Raw genomic sequence first — 14991 nt, 5'->3', positions numbered from 1 at the left:
CTGCTGTCTGACGGGTCTGTGGCCAGGTCACTTTTCCCTATGAGTCCGACTGTAAGATGAGGAAGTTGGGGAAAATCTCCATGATCTCTCCTACTTCTGAGATTCTGCTGGTCTATGGGGTGCTGTCATCAGTGGTAACAAAAAGCTGCCAGACCCTCTGGGAGAACTTAGAACCCTCCCACACACCTTTTTTTTTGAGACAGATTTTTACTCTGCCATGGATAAAGCGTCACGTTGTCATAGCTCACAGCAACCTCAAACTCTTGGGCTCAAGTGATCCTCTTGCATCAGTCTCCTGAGTAGCTGGGACTACAGGTGCCCAGTTATTTTTTTCTGTTTTTTAGTGGAGATGGGGTCTTGCTTTTGCTCAAGATGGTCTCAAACTCCTAAGCTCAGGTGATCCACCCACTTTGGCTTCCCAGAGAGAGTGCTAGGATTATAGCCACTGTGCCTGGCCTTAGACAGGAGTCAGGGGTACCCAGTCTCCTTCTTGGCCACATGTGTCCAGGTGATAGAGAATACCCATGAGCATGGCAGCCAGCAGAGGTTCTCAGGGAAGGGAGAATGTTCCAGCTGGCGCTCCTGTGTTCCCCGTGTCTCCTCCCTTTTGAATAATCATGTTGAAATGATGACCTAAAACTCCACACCATGTAGTATTAGGTTATCAAAACTCCTGTCCCACTCTACACGTTGGAAACACTGGACTGGAACAAACACAAAGGCAACAGGGCAGCTAGCTGCCACCTCCTCCTCCAGCAGAACTATCTCAAATCCTTTTGCAGAGAATTCGCTCCATTCTTCAGACTTTGCTGAGAAAAGTTCTCTATTTGTGTGATGTTTACAAGCCCTTGATGTTGAGAACCTGCCAGAGGAATAGGACACAGTTGAAATATTATTTTAAAATTGGATTATATATGTACCCGGTGCAAAATTCAAAACACACAAAAGGATATTCAAGGTGAAGTGAGTCTTCCTTCCACTCCACACCCAGCCTGTTGTCCTTTCCCTAGAGGCAGCCACTTTTTGCAGATTGTTGTATAGTTATTCAAAGATATTCAATGCATTCTTTTTTTTATTTATTTTTATTTTTTATTAAATCATAGCTGTGTACATTAATGTGATCATGGGGCACTATACCCTGGTTTCATAGACCATTTATTCAATGCATTCTTAAGACCTTCCATATATGTTCCTATTTTTTTTTCTTTTTACAAATGGTAGCACCATACACACGGCTACACACTTGCGATTTTTTTCTGTTAAAGCTATATTTTGGAGCTCTTTCGTTTTAGTACCTGTGGCACTACCCCATTCTTCTTTAATAGCTGTACCATAGTTCATTATACAGGGTGTCCATAAAGTCTGTGTGTGATTTAAACCCGTGTGCAAAATTGCACATGAACTTTATGGACACCCTATACAGAGGATCATAATCTGTTTAAGCAGTCTTCTGCTAATGGACATTTGGATGTTTTCCAAAATGTTGTTGTCACAAACAATGCTGTAGCAAGTATCCTCGTACAGACAACACTGTCTTCTCATGCCCTGCCTTGAGTGGTTAGTGTTATTTTTGAGTGTGAATGCCTGGCTTCTCAATTAGATGGTAACTGTCCATAGACCAGGCATAGACAGCTGACCCTGTAGGTCCCCTGTGGGGACCAATCCAAAATGTGGCATTATGTACATCGTTTGGGTTTCCTAACCTTTAGATGAATGAATTAAAGCTCCCAACTTTACCAGAGATACTTTAGAGAGAAGCAAATGGTTATTTCAAAGGTTACATGACTTTCCTAAATCACAGAGAACCAGTAAAGAAAACACCAATAAAATAAAGTAAAATAAAATAAAAATAATAAAATAGAAGCAGATAATTGAGATAATATTTCAAATGCGGAGCATTTTCCCCACATTTACCCACAGGTAGAAAAGATAACTCCATGGGCCTGCCCAGCAGGAAGAGTAAACAAGTCCTCTGGAACCTTGGGAGGGACGCAGGTGTCTCTAGCTATTGAGATTCCATTTAGCAAATGTTGACTCCAGTTCACAAAACAATGTCCCAGTGACCTGGAAAAATTAAGCATCACCCAAAGGGCCTGACTGGTCAGTAGGGAGACATTCCCTCCCGTGAAGGAATCTGGTTCAGTTCAGAGGGAGGTAAAAGCAGAGAAGGAAGAGAAGGAGGAGGTGGAGGAAAGACGCCCCCTGACTGCGCGACAGCTCCGGAGGAAACCAGGAAAAGAGGGGACAAGCAGAGGGCTTTCCTTGTCCCTCATCAGCTGTCATCAGTGATACATGAGGAGAATGCCTCTTTGTTAACAAACAAGGAAGGTGTTGTTATCACGAGGCTTAATGGACACTCATTATAACCTGGTAGCACAAAATGTGTGGTCCGATTGGTTGATCTCAAAACAATTATGTCGACATCTCAATACAGCTTTGGAGTTTCGCAATGTATTACCCCTTCAAAACAGGAATGGTTTTCCATACACTGAAGTGCTGTCTTCATCTTTACAAAACTTTTCTAAGGTTTCCAAGACCCCCCACTTGACCACATTTGTTGGAGGTAATCTCCTCTGCCTTCCAGGGACAGGGAAGAGCGCTGGAGCGCTTGCATGCTTTGCTCTTTCTCTTTCTTCTCTAGACCCATTTGGTCTAGAAAGAATATCCCAATTCACCCTTGTACCTACAGCTTACCCGATAAAAGCCTTGTCATTAGGTTTTTACGGGTTGGAAAACAACAAGCCGGCTACACAACACCGGGGAATAGGAAGTGTGGCTGCCACCTGGCTGCAGGAGGAATTTGAAAAGCACAATTATCCAAGGTGGCAGCCTGATGAAGGGATGGAGGTTGACACTCCTAAGCTTGAGTAAAGTGCCCTGGAATCTGAGTGGCTATTGAAATTGTCCACATTTCAAGTTCCTGCCTCACCCCAAAGTGCTGGCAGCTCCCTCATAACAAGGCCCACTTGGGCACCTGCAGCCTGACCCACAGGGCAGAGAGCCACGTGCTGAGTCATCCTTTCCTTCCAAATGTCTGAGCCAATAGCTACAGGGCAACACTACCAGTTTTCCTTTGCCATCATGACAAAAGTAAAATACCAGGCAGTGCTGCAAGGGCATATCCCCAGCTAATCTTTCAACAAGACTTTTTAATGTTAATACACCTTTATTAAAATGAGCAACAAACTTTACATTCATTGGTTTGTAGAAATGGACTCAGAGGTCATCTGGTTTAACGACTACATTTTACAGATGTGGAAACAGATACAGAGAGGTTACATGTCTTCCTAAAGTCACTTAGCAGGCTAAACCAGGTGTAATCCCAGATCTCTTAATCCCCCCACTCCCCCAAGGACAGCACTCTTTTCATTTCATGACACCAACACACCCTCCCCCCACCCCAGTATTGCTATCATTCCAGGAGCGCTTCCTTTGGAAGTAAAATAATAGCAGGCCTAAAATGATTTTGTGCTTCCTTATGAGATGCTAAGATGGTTGAAGCAAAACCTAAGACATCTCAGTAGAGAGTGTTTTATATCATGTTTTTAAAAAGATTTAGAACTTAAATAAATAAATAAAAAGATTTAGAGCTTTATTTGTTCATGTCTTATTCAGAAACTAATGTTTCTGAAGATTTACACAGAAATGATAGTATAGTACTATTTCAAGGAACCAGACACCTCCTAAACTGTCACTAATTTATAACAATCCAAATTTATAACAATCCAAATTTTTGCGGGACATAGCCAGGCTTAACAATGCTTTTTGCCAATATTATGTTCTAGGATTGTCCTGTGGGGGGTTAGTACAAATATAACAAGTGGAATATAGAATTTTCTATTAGATGTCTCAACTCAAATATAGTCAGAATGTACACTGTTCTTACTTAAATAACGTTTTTGGACCAAAGGTGGAAATACGCAAATGATATGAAACCAGCACATTGTACCCCTTGATTGCACTAATGTACACAGCTATGATTCAACAATAAAAAAAAAAAAACAGGCCAGCAATGTTAATCAAATTGCCCATTGTTCTTTCCTTCCTGAGGTAAATAATTCTCTGAGGTCACGGTCCTGGCTTTGTTCATACCTGACGCTCACCACCAGCCCAACCGCATTTAAAGTACAAGAGGCAGGCAACACATGTTCATTGGATGAGTTAATAAAGATGCTGGACTTTCATTATTATGATGACACACCCACAACTTAAGATGCAAAAAATAAATTTAAGAATCTCAGGATTCATGTATTGGATCGAACCTGAGGAAAACATTTTAAAAAAAGAACAGGAGGAAGGATTTTCTAAGCATTTTTTACTTGGGAGAAATGGTCAAAAGAACTGAAGACTGTGGAATTACATTTAGTGAATCCTCCACAAACCCTCAAACTCGACAGCTAGTACATAATAAGGAGAGGTTTCAGAATCTGCTTAAAACTCATCTTTTTTAAGGATCTGTGATTTTGTGGACTAAGGCTGCCCTGCCGAGGTGGAGAAAGCGGTGACCTCCACACAGGGAGGCCGCCGGCCTGGTCCTAGTTACCAATTGTATGAAGTTAAGCAATGTTTGTGGAATATTTTCCACGAGCCTTGGATTAAGTTTTTTTTTTCTGCCTTATCTCACTTTTTTAAGCTCTCAGGGGCCGTGTTTGCTGGTAAAATGAGGATAGTAAATTTACCTCAGAGACTATTTGTGAGGATAAAATGAACTAATGACGGTAGCAGGCCACAGTAACTTACACAGTAGAAATCAAACGTGAAGGATTATTTTCATAATTATTGTTGTATTACAGAAACATCAAAAGCACTATTTAAGGTTCATTTTTACTTTCTATTTCTTCTACTGGAAGGATGCCATTTTCAATGAATACTATAGAGAAAAAATAGACATGACTCATGAATCATATGTTCTTTGGAACCTTAATCTCTTGTTCTCTGCATTTATCTCATGCGGGAAATGAACCAAAGAAGGAAGAATCAAGGCAAGGATGAAAGAACACAAAAAGTCACTCTACGAGCACCCGGCTAGTTTCCAGAAGGCTCGTCTGCAAATAGTATAGTCAGATTCTTTAGTGTGTTTTAAAGGGTCTGTTAGGATTATTGGAACGTGATTTGCAATCTGTTCCTGAATTTTATTTCCCTAGCATTTTTATTCTCTCAGGAGTCTCAGAGTAAGAAGGACATTGTAAAAGCCTGGAAGCTTTGTTTTGGGCGGGTCTCTGGTCTATTGAAAAACAAGCCGACTTCGTTCAGGACCTTGAAGCTTGACAGTGTCATTTACAGAATGACACAGTCGCGCTGTAAATGACCAGGGACATTCCAGAGTTCATGACTGTTGTGTAACAACAACACTTCAAGGGTGGCTGCAGGCAGGAGGCACAACACGCCCAGAGTGTGTGGTGAATGTGGAGGAACCACTCCCCCAGGAATGTGGCATTGCTCAAAGGCAGCCAGCCTTCCTCTCCATCCCACTGGCCTGGACAGACTGGAGAAACCACTCTATTTTGAGAGAATGACAAATTGATTGTGCTGATTGGGTGAGAGTACTTACCTGCCTCCCACTTTGGCTCTAAGGACGACCTGCAGGGAAGATTTGTTTAGCAGCCACTTGTATGAGGAAGTGTCGTGGAACAACAGAGTCCAAACAACTTGTTACCAAAGAAAGAGGGCTTCACCTGAGCCTGGACTAGAAAAAAAGGCAAGGGTCCTTCTCCTCCCCACGCTCCTACATCCACCAAGTTGCTGGCGAGGACATTCCATTCTCCTGAGAGAAAGGAGGAGACAATATGGCAGCTCTAAATTACATGTGCAACAGCCCAGGAGGCTGGTAAACATTTAAGGCCTTGATTGTTATTTTCATTCCTGACTCATTTGGTGGTACAAATAACAACTTCATAAACTGCTGAGGCCCAGCTGGAGTGCTGAGGACATGCATTTGAGACCATGATCCACAGTGAGTGATGAATATTCATAACAGAGTGAACCTGACTTGCTCCCCAAGCAGGTCGGCTGGGGTGTGAACTTAAACCAGGCCTTGGTATGGAAATCAAGTCTCTAGACTTAACTGAAGAAAAGCGCTCATGATTAGTAGCAAGATCAAGAAATGTTGCTACACAGGAGCTGAGGAGGAAGGGCAATAGGGAACTGTTGTTTAATGGGTGTAGAGTTTCAGTTTTGCAAGATGAAAAAGCTCTAGAGACCTGCAGCACAACACTGCATGTAGCTAGCATTACTGTCCAGTATGCTTGAAAATGGCTAAGATGCTAAATTTTATGTTATATTATTCCTACTGCAATAAAACAAGAAAAAGAAAAAAGTGTCAGTACATAGTCTGCTCTAAAACAGCTCAAAATCCTTAGCTGTGTTCACACTTTATATTGACAATCCATGATGAGGTAATTTCTGTGCTGAGGAGGCAGGTATAAGCCTTTCTCAGGCTACACTGTGGCCACCGTTTGGGCTTCCCAGAAGCTATTGAAGTAAATGTTTTCTTCCCTTTGTTTATTGATCCATTCCGCCATCACCCCATTCCGCTATCACCCCAAGATAATCAGGGGACTACCAAAAAGAGATGCTTTGCTGCTCTGAGGATGGGTGAGTCCAGCAGGGTGGGAACATTGTCTAGGCCAGACAGAAGGCTTAATGATCTCTCTTCTCCCTCCTCACCCCTACCTTCTCCTGGCCCCCAACACCCTCTACCCCTACAGGCACCATTGAAAGGGACTTTCCCTCTTTAACCACCAGGGTCTCCAGTGGTGAGCAAAGATGATGACAAAAGACATGATGTGGTTTCTGCTCAGTTAGAAGCACAAGAAAAACTTTCAAACAGCTCTTAGAAGGGAGAAAAACCCAAGTACGGAAGGAAGTCTATGAACCTGCAGCACAGACTTTACCCTGCCCCTTTTTTTCTTTTTTTTTTTATCTTTCAGAAATATATGCCTTTCTTTTGGAAAAGCCCACCAAGTGCTCGGTGGCCCTGAGCAGAACTCAGAAATGGAGTTGAGAGTCCTCACTAGCAAATGTTCATTTTCATCCTCCCACTTTGAAACGCTCATCTCTCTGATGTGAAAAGATTCAGACCTGAACGTAAAAGACACTTCTTTCATTTTTAAGTTATATATGTACAGCTAGTTTTAGAGATTCCTTCCTTCTGCCTTTTTCTTTCTTTTCAGCCAGTCCTTTTAAGAGCACATAATTCTTCAGGCGATAGATGAGCAATAATATATTATGCTATTATATTCAAGTGGGAGGAAGGGTTGAAACAGCTGTAATCTATCTAAGATGAGCTGAATGGTTTGCTTTGGATAATGTAATTTTCAGTCTGGAATCCACGTGTAGGTTAAAACTTGAGGAGACAAAAATGACCAATTTGAAGCAATCTGACTATAAATCTTCCAGGGTTTCTGTTGGTTGCAAAGCTGTATAACAGGTGGGCACACCGAAAGCCTTCAAATAATTCTTAGAGGAACCAGTCGTGCCTTTTGGGATTACACTGGGAACAAAAAGATAGAATGGACTGCTCTTTCTCAACTTTCATCTCTCCCTCCAGGTACGTGGGTTAACTATATTTGGACAATATTTAAAACAGAGAACATACTTCCTTACACTTAGAAACAACATGTTTTTTTAAATGTGCCCTTGAAACATAAAATATGTCCATTTATATATCTCCTTTCCTTTGTAGAAAACACATGACTTTCATACTCTAAAGTGGAATGAACTTTAAAGCCAGTTTATCCAAAATAGCCTCTGAATTTGTGCAATTGCTTGGTGCCTTCTGCGTGGGGATCACTGTGCCCATCAGCTGCAGGAGCCAGGTCTCTGGAGCATGCTCCAATGGGGTGGAGTTGGCTCTGTGCCTCAGTTTCCTCTTCGGGGCCCTGTTGATGAGAGGCTGATACTTGTGTAGAATTGCCTTCAGCAGGCTGACACCCACACTCCTGCTAACACACAGGAAATGCCATCTTACTCTGGCACTTTGCAGGGGGGCTGGCCACCCCTAGAGAAAGGGAAGCCTTTTGGTGAAAGGGGTGGGTGGAAAGAGCCAGCTTCTGAGACACGAATGGTTGTGTGGAGTTAGAAGTGAGATGGATTCAGAATAATGGTGGGACGTAGTAGGCCATAGTTTTCCAAGACTCCAATCTCCTCCTTCCTTACTGAAACATCTGTAGAGCTAGTCAAGCTCCTTACAAGGCACAAGACAGTAATTTAACGCTATAAAACCCTGTTGGTTTGGCAAGCCTTCCTTAGGTACAAACAATACCTGTGATTCCTCTGGGTTCTGCCCAGCTAGGCAATAGGAGCACTGTCTAAACTGTCCAGGGTCAGAAAGTGGGCATTTGGTTCCCAGTTCCAGCACAAACTTGTTAGGGGGGCTTGGGCAGACCTCTTGACCTTCCAAGCCTTGATTTTCCTTTTCCTGGGAAGGGGAAAATCCAACCCTATCTACCTCCTTCATGGAAAAACTCAAGGAGGAAATCCTGTTGCTTTAAACCCTCCCATCAGCACTAGCCCAGGTCCCTCCTGCAGAACAGCAAGAGCAGATGGTCAGGTCTGTTTGGGGTTGTGAGGAGCCCTCAACCCCTTTGGCCAGATGTTTGTTAGAATTGGGTCTCATTCTTTACACACCCAGCTGTGTGCACGGGTCAGCTGCTACATGGGTCATCCTGGGCAGGGCCCCGGGGACTGGTCCCCCCTACCCACCCAGTCCCGGAGCAGTGGAGGGCTACCTGCCTCTCTGAGTCTGTCATGGAGATGAGGGTGTGATCAGGGAGGAGAGTGCATGCCCAGGAAGTGCAAGAAAGCATCCCACACAAATTGTCTTGGGAGTCTCTCCTGCTTTTTGTTAAGCAGATATGAAAACCTCACTGCCCACAGGCGGTTCTGATGGAAAGGTGGGTTCTGCAGTCAGAAGGAGGAGAGCCAGCCTGCAGCTCTGGAACTGGCCTGCGCCATTTGGTACCAGCCATTGTACAGGGAGCTGGACCTGCCTTCCGGAAGGTGACTGAGCTCCTGCGCTCACATCTTCCTGGAGGCCGGGCAGGGCAGGGCCGCACCGGTAGAACCTGTCCACTTCCCAGCGCTCCCCGAGCTTCCTCACGCACGCAGAGGGCGGAGGGAGGCAGCTGTGACCCGCATCTCATTGGCTACACCCAGGCCCTGATGTGTTCTTGGCTCTTAGCACAGAAGACACTTGTCCAAGGGCCACCATGTCCCCGTGGGGGCACACCACCAGGAATGGCAAACAGCACTGGGTTTTCAGATAAAGGCAGAGGCAGGCGGGGGCTGCCCTTTCTGCCCGTGGTTTCTGTGTCCTGTGATATCACTACCTTGTAGTGTCAGCAGGTTGGAGAGAGACGAGGCAGTTTTTTTGGGTTCAAGGCGGTAAGCTGGCTCGCAGGCATCTGTGCTGAGGGTAATCACAGTGAAACTGAACACTCAAGCAGAGAGCAGCGGCCGCCCACGGGCACCCCGCGCCCCAACTGCTGCCGTGCAGGGGGGCGTAGCCGCTGCGCGGTTGGCTCCGGCTTCCACCAGCTCGTGATTCAGTAATAACTGGAAGCACAATGGCTTCTTCACTCACTATTTTTTAACGGTTTATTCATAAAGCAATTTTTCACTTTTCACTTATTTTCAGCCCCTTTCACATCTATCTATTCACAGTTTCTGGGTCTTGGCTTGACTCCTCCCTCTCTCCTTCTCCCCTCTCACTGTAATTTTTCTTCATTCCCTTTTTAAAACTTGGAACCATTAAAGCAGTATCGGGGTGCCTCAATTGCTTTGCTGAGATGTTTCCTTTCAACATCTTCTTGGGTTCTTTTCGCTGGGCTCTGGTGATCTTTTGGAGCTGCCATATTTTTGCCCCCCTTTCCTTTTAGGGGCAATGAACTTAAATCTTAAGCAGTCATCTTACAAATAGGCCTTTGCTTAAAAAAAAAAAGAAAGAAAGAAAAGAGAAAAAAGGATGAAGAAAAAACAAAACCCCCCACTAACCTAAACCTCCTAGAATTCACGGTCCTGAAGTCAAGCAGAGGGTTGATTTAAGTGCAACCCATTATTTCCAATAAAAGACTCTTGATTCCTTTCTGATGAGGGTATTAATTCCTGAGGAAAGTGCTTGGTTCTCACAAATTAACGGGACCTCTGTGAGCCCACTCTCTTTTGCCAGAAGAAGCCACAACAGTTGTTTCTACGCAGGTTCACTCCTATTTCCATTTTCGCTGACATCTGCTCTCTAAATTGCAAATATCTGCCTATAGCGACAGAGTTCCAAGGGAAATGAACCAAAAGGATATAAGAGGAAACAACGGAGTCTTAGCCTATTAGGAGATGTAATACTTCCAAAAAATCAGGAATATAATCCAGGAAATGACCCTTTCATTTTAAGGGTGAGGAAACTGAGGCCCAGGGAGGCTCCAGAACGTCCTTGAGAGCACACAGTTGACCAAGGGCTGGACCAGGACTAGACCTCAACTTCTAAATCCTGCTTCGCTGTGAAGGCGGGAGCTGGAATCTCAATTCCCAGTGTACTTTTCAGACTCTGGCCCTGAGAGGCATGGAAGGTAAAGTGGCCCGGTCAGTGATCTCAGTGGGTTGGCCTCCCAGCAAATCACTATCAGGTTACTCGCACTTGAACTGGAGAGACAAGAAAGGCTTACATGGATGGGGACGAGGGTTTGACTCACTTCCTGTGCCTGTGTGGATGGGAAGTACACTCACGGGAAGTACTGCTGGTGGCTAAGAAAAGGCAGAGGAGGCCCCTTCTCTTCTTGGGTGAAACCTGCACTGAAGGGCTTCTAGCCTGGAGTTGCTCGGCAGAGGGCCAAGTGCAATGCTAGGCCAAAGTGGTGCGTGTCTCCTTCACCACGCCTTTTCAGAATCCCTGGGAACTCAATTATGGAATAGTTCTTACAATACTTCACAAAATAGCACAGGTCGTTTCATGATATCATAGGCTCTTTCTCAGAACTAGACAGGCTCTCTAGACCTGTTTCTATATGGCATTTCCTGGGAGGCCTCAGGAATGTTAAAGAAACTTAAGCTCTCTACCAAGCCTTGTATCTTTCTTGTCTCAGGTACATGATCCTTCCTAAGGTTGACAGAAACCTTTGCATTGTAGGCCCAAGAAGGGCTTGCAGGAGCAGCTTGTGCATCCTGCGTTTTCAAACAAACCGACTCCTCTTTCACCCTGTAAGGAAGGAGTCTATTGTATTACAAACCCTAAGTGCAGGCATCAGTCTTGGTGATTTAAATCTAAGTCCCTTCTGCTGTGGGTTAATTTCATTTCCTTTGTCCTCCTCCTCAGCTGCATTGGAGAATACCTGGCTGCCAGCACCCACAGGCGAGACCTCCAGACATCTAAGGTTGAGGAATTTTGCCACAATTCCATGAGAAGAACCCCCTTTTATTAACGCACTGAGGAATTTCTTACCAAAATAAGCTATTGGTACTTATCTGTCACTTCTCCTTTCTTTCTTGATGGGGGTAGGGAAAAACCACAAGATGACTGTGTTTATTTATGCTGAATAAAACCTTCTATCTTAAATTCAGAGAAAAAGAGGTATGTACACGGCTAACTCTGGTCCCTTGCTTGTCAAACCTGGAAGGAAGAGCAGATCAAGAGAGGGTTGGTTATAGTTACAGTATTCTGTGAAATTGGGCAATGGAGAGTACATATTTGCATAAACCCTTTGTGGAATCTTGTTGCATTTTTGTTTGAATTACACTATTATAGTTATATGGAGATTAAAATCAGTTCTCTCTTATTTAAGGAGATGCTGTCAACAGCACTTTGAGCAAATGAACTTGGAGGTTATGAGGACTTGAAGCTTGAAAAAAAATGTTAGGGAGGCTTATCCATAGGTCCCCAAATATTTCTTTTAGCCACTGTATACCCAGAAGTGGGCTCCAAAGAATTAGCCAGTGCTCATAATGATGTGATTTCTTCTGTCTGGAAGCTGGTGATGAAATTCTAAGTTATGGACAAAGAACTCTATGATCTCTTGAGGGAAATAGAAGTGTCTTCCAGATTGGCTCAGTGACTACATTCTAACTGTTCTCCTATTCATCAATGCTTTTAGCTGACGGTAGTACAACCTTTTTTTCTAGACAAAATTATTCTAGAGGCCTGGTGTATGTGAGAAATCCTCTGCCTTGTGCCTTTAATGACTTTCATTCTCTCAGGCTCTCCTTTTAGAGAAGGCATCAAACCCTTTTCACCCCCCACACACACAGCCCCACAGACATGAAGAAATAATCTCACTTATACCAGTTTACAGACCCTAAGTTGAATTTATTTCTCCTAAGGAAAAAGTATCTACAAATATATTGGTTCTGTATTTCTGTACATTATGTCACAGGAAGGAATTGAATCCATCATTTCTGCACAGAGCTGTTATTTTGTCAAGGAAACACCAGAAAAAAGGTGACTTGTTGTCTTTCTCTGTCAAGACAAACAGCTTCACGAAGCCTCTGTCCAGCAGTCTGGACTCTGGCTGGGTGGACTTGGACTTGGGCTCATTAGAGATTGTTATCTTTGCATGTGATATTTCATTAAGCAGCCAAGTCCACAAGTGTCCCCAACCTATGCAACTCTCAAGAAAAAAAAGACATGACTTGCCAAGGAACTATAATTCATGGTAGTAACTGTTACACTCTAGATCTTACTGAACTTTGTTTTGAAAAATTATTACCGGGTGGTGCCTGTGGCTCAAGGAGTAGGGCGCTGGTCCCATATGCCGGAGGTGGCGGGTTCAAACCTAGCCCCGGCCAAAAAACAAACAAACAAAAAAAAAAAAACAAGAAAGTTAAATTGGGCGGCGCCTGTGGCTCAGTCGGTGGGGCCGAGGGTGAGGGTTCAAACCCAGCCCCAGCCAAACTGCAACCAAAAAATAGCTGGGCGTTGTGGCGGGCGCCTGTAGTCCCAGCTACTCAGGAGGCTGAGGCAAGAGAATTGCTTAAGCCCAGGAGTTGGAGGTTGCTGTGAGCTGTGTGAGGCCATGGCACTCTATCGAGGGCCATAAAGTGAGACTCTGTCTCTACAACAAAAAAAAAAAAAAAAGAAAAATTATTACCACAATGGTTCTGTAGAATTTAGGAGTATAACCAGCACCATTTGGCAAGTTTATGACAAAAGGGTTCTGGTTTTCTTAACTCCACAGTTACATGTTGGTAGCATTTCAAATCCTTGGCACAGATGTTTAAATGAATTTAAAGAACATTAAAAATAAAACATAACATCCAGTAGTTTTGAATGTCCAAATGTAAGGAGAATTATTTTCTTAATATGCAGCTAGGATGGGCATGAAACCATAAACCTAATAATGTATAAAATGGGAAGCATGAAAATCATTTGCAAAGGGTTTTTTTTTTAGATTTTTTATTTTCCACTAAGGGTGCCATCACTTTTCTAGAAGCATCCTCTTACTTATACCTACCCAGTGAGACTCAAATTTCTCTGCTTTTTCTCTGGAGACAGGTTAAGTTTCTAGAGTACCAATGGATAAGCTAGTAGCCTTCTTCTCACCATATGGGGCCGTGTGGCCGTGCCACTGTAATCCCTAGGTTTCACACTAACTGTCCCGGTTCTGGCAAAATAGCTTTCTGGAATTTTTTTTTATATGCACAAGTTAAAGGGAAGGCGGGAAATGGGATATGGGGCATTCCCCATGGCCTCTCAGTGTTAGCTACTGAAGCAAGACTGACATCACCAATGGGCAAAATGTTCTTGCACCCAACTTCCTTGGGCACCTTACCCATAGTGGACAGAGTCTCTTCACACACACACAACTGGGACCAGCTGGGAAGGCATTTCTAGAATTGATCGGAGTCTTCTTTACCCCTTCACCACCCCCATCCGTCAACAAAATAAAACAGTCTAACAAAAGCAAACAAATCTTCCCCCACTTATTTGCTAATGCTTGAAATGCTTTTGTAAAGAGAACACTTTTATAGTTCAAATTAAAGAAAAATCTTATACTGCTGAGTTATGAGAGATAACGTATCAATGATGTTATGTCCCTCACAAGGACAGTCCCTGAGGGAGGTGGGGGAGAGCATGATGTCATGGTGCCTGCTGGCAACACAACACGGGTGGGGATGAGGGTGGAGGGGGAAGAGGTGACTTGTGCCCTGGCACCTTGTAGAGTGGATAAGATGTTTTTTGTTGGCCCTTCACTCAAGACATTAGACAGCATCGGTAAAGCATGAACATTTATATTTAATTTACATTTTGACAATTTGCACATAAATAACAATGTAAACCAGTATGTAAACATAAGATAGTTTGTTGTTCTAGCAAAGTAAAAAGCCAATAACTTTGGTCAGTTTTAACTTTGAGTAGAAGACAAAAATAAAACCACTGTTGATTGTGGGCTCAACATTCACATGTAAGAAGCCAAAAAGGGAAAAATGATGGTGAAAGAAGTCTTCATACAAATTCTCAAACACAGTGTAAGAGAACACAAAAGGAGAAAAACAACAAATGAGTAGTTGGGAATAAACAGTATTTGGTGTCAGTGTTGGTGGGACGCTTTGGTTTCTCTCTCATTAGGAACTGATGATCAAACACTGATACCTAAAAATCTGTCAGTCTCGCTAGTTACAGATCAGTAAGGCTCTCAGGTTTTCCCTGGATGATTCAAATCTGTTCTCTTCTGCAGGTGCATATCAATTGACATGAATAAAATGTCAAGTACAGTTATAACAGATCAGATGGTGATGTATCAGTATTTAGGAAGGAGGGAGAGGAAGAGAGCCAAGTCACAGTGGTAAAGGAATAAGGGAATTTTTCTTTCTGTGACTTGGGTGTGACCACGTAATCATAATGTGGCAGAGCAAAACCATAGCCAGATCTTAGATGGTCCTTAATAATAAAAAACAATGCCTCTCTTTCTCCCTGGTTGTTAATGTGGTCCCCACCTTTGCACCAAGGTTTTAGGGTCTCTTACAATAGGCAAGGAGTACCCAAGCATACCGATGTGATTGTGAAGT

At 43.5% G+C, this 14991-nt stretch overlaps 1 pseudogene across 1 annotated transcript in view; it reads right to left on the bottom strand.

The window, feature by feature from the left end:
• The window catches only part of LOC128585843 (glyceraldehyde-3-phosphate dehydrogenase-like), a 618240-nt pseudogene that overhangs the window by 215889 nt on the left and 387360 nt on the right, over positions 1-14991 (bottom strand). The window lies entirely within an intron of this gene.

Source organism: Nycticebus coucang, chromosome 5 (genome assembly GCF_027406575.1).
Source record: "Nycticebus coucang isolate mNycCou1 chromosome 5, mNycCou1.pri, whole genome shotgun sequence".
NCBI lineage: Eukaryota > Metazoa > Chordata > Mammalia > Primates > Lorisidae > Nycticebus > Nycticebus coucang.
The sequence above is the reverse complement of the archived record's forward strand: the minus strand, read 5'-3'. Positions and strand labels throughout refer to the sequence as shown.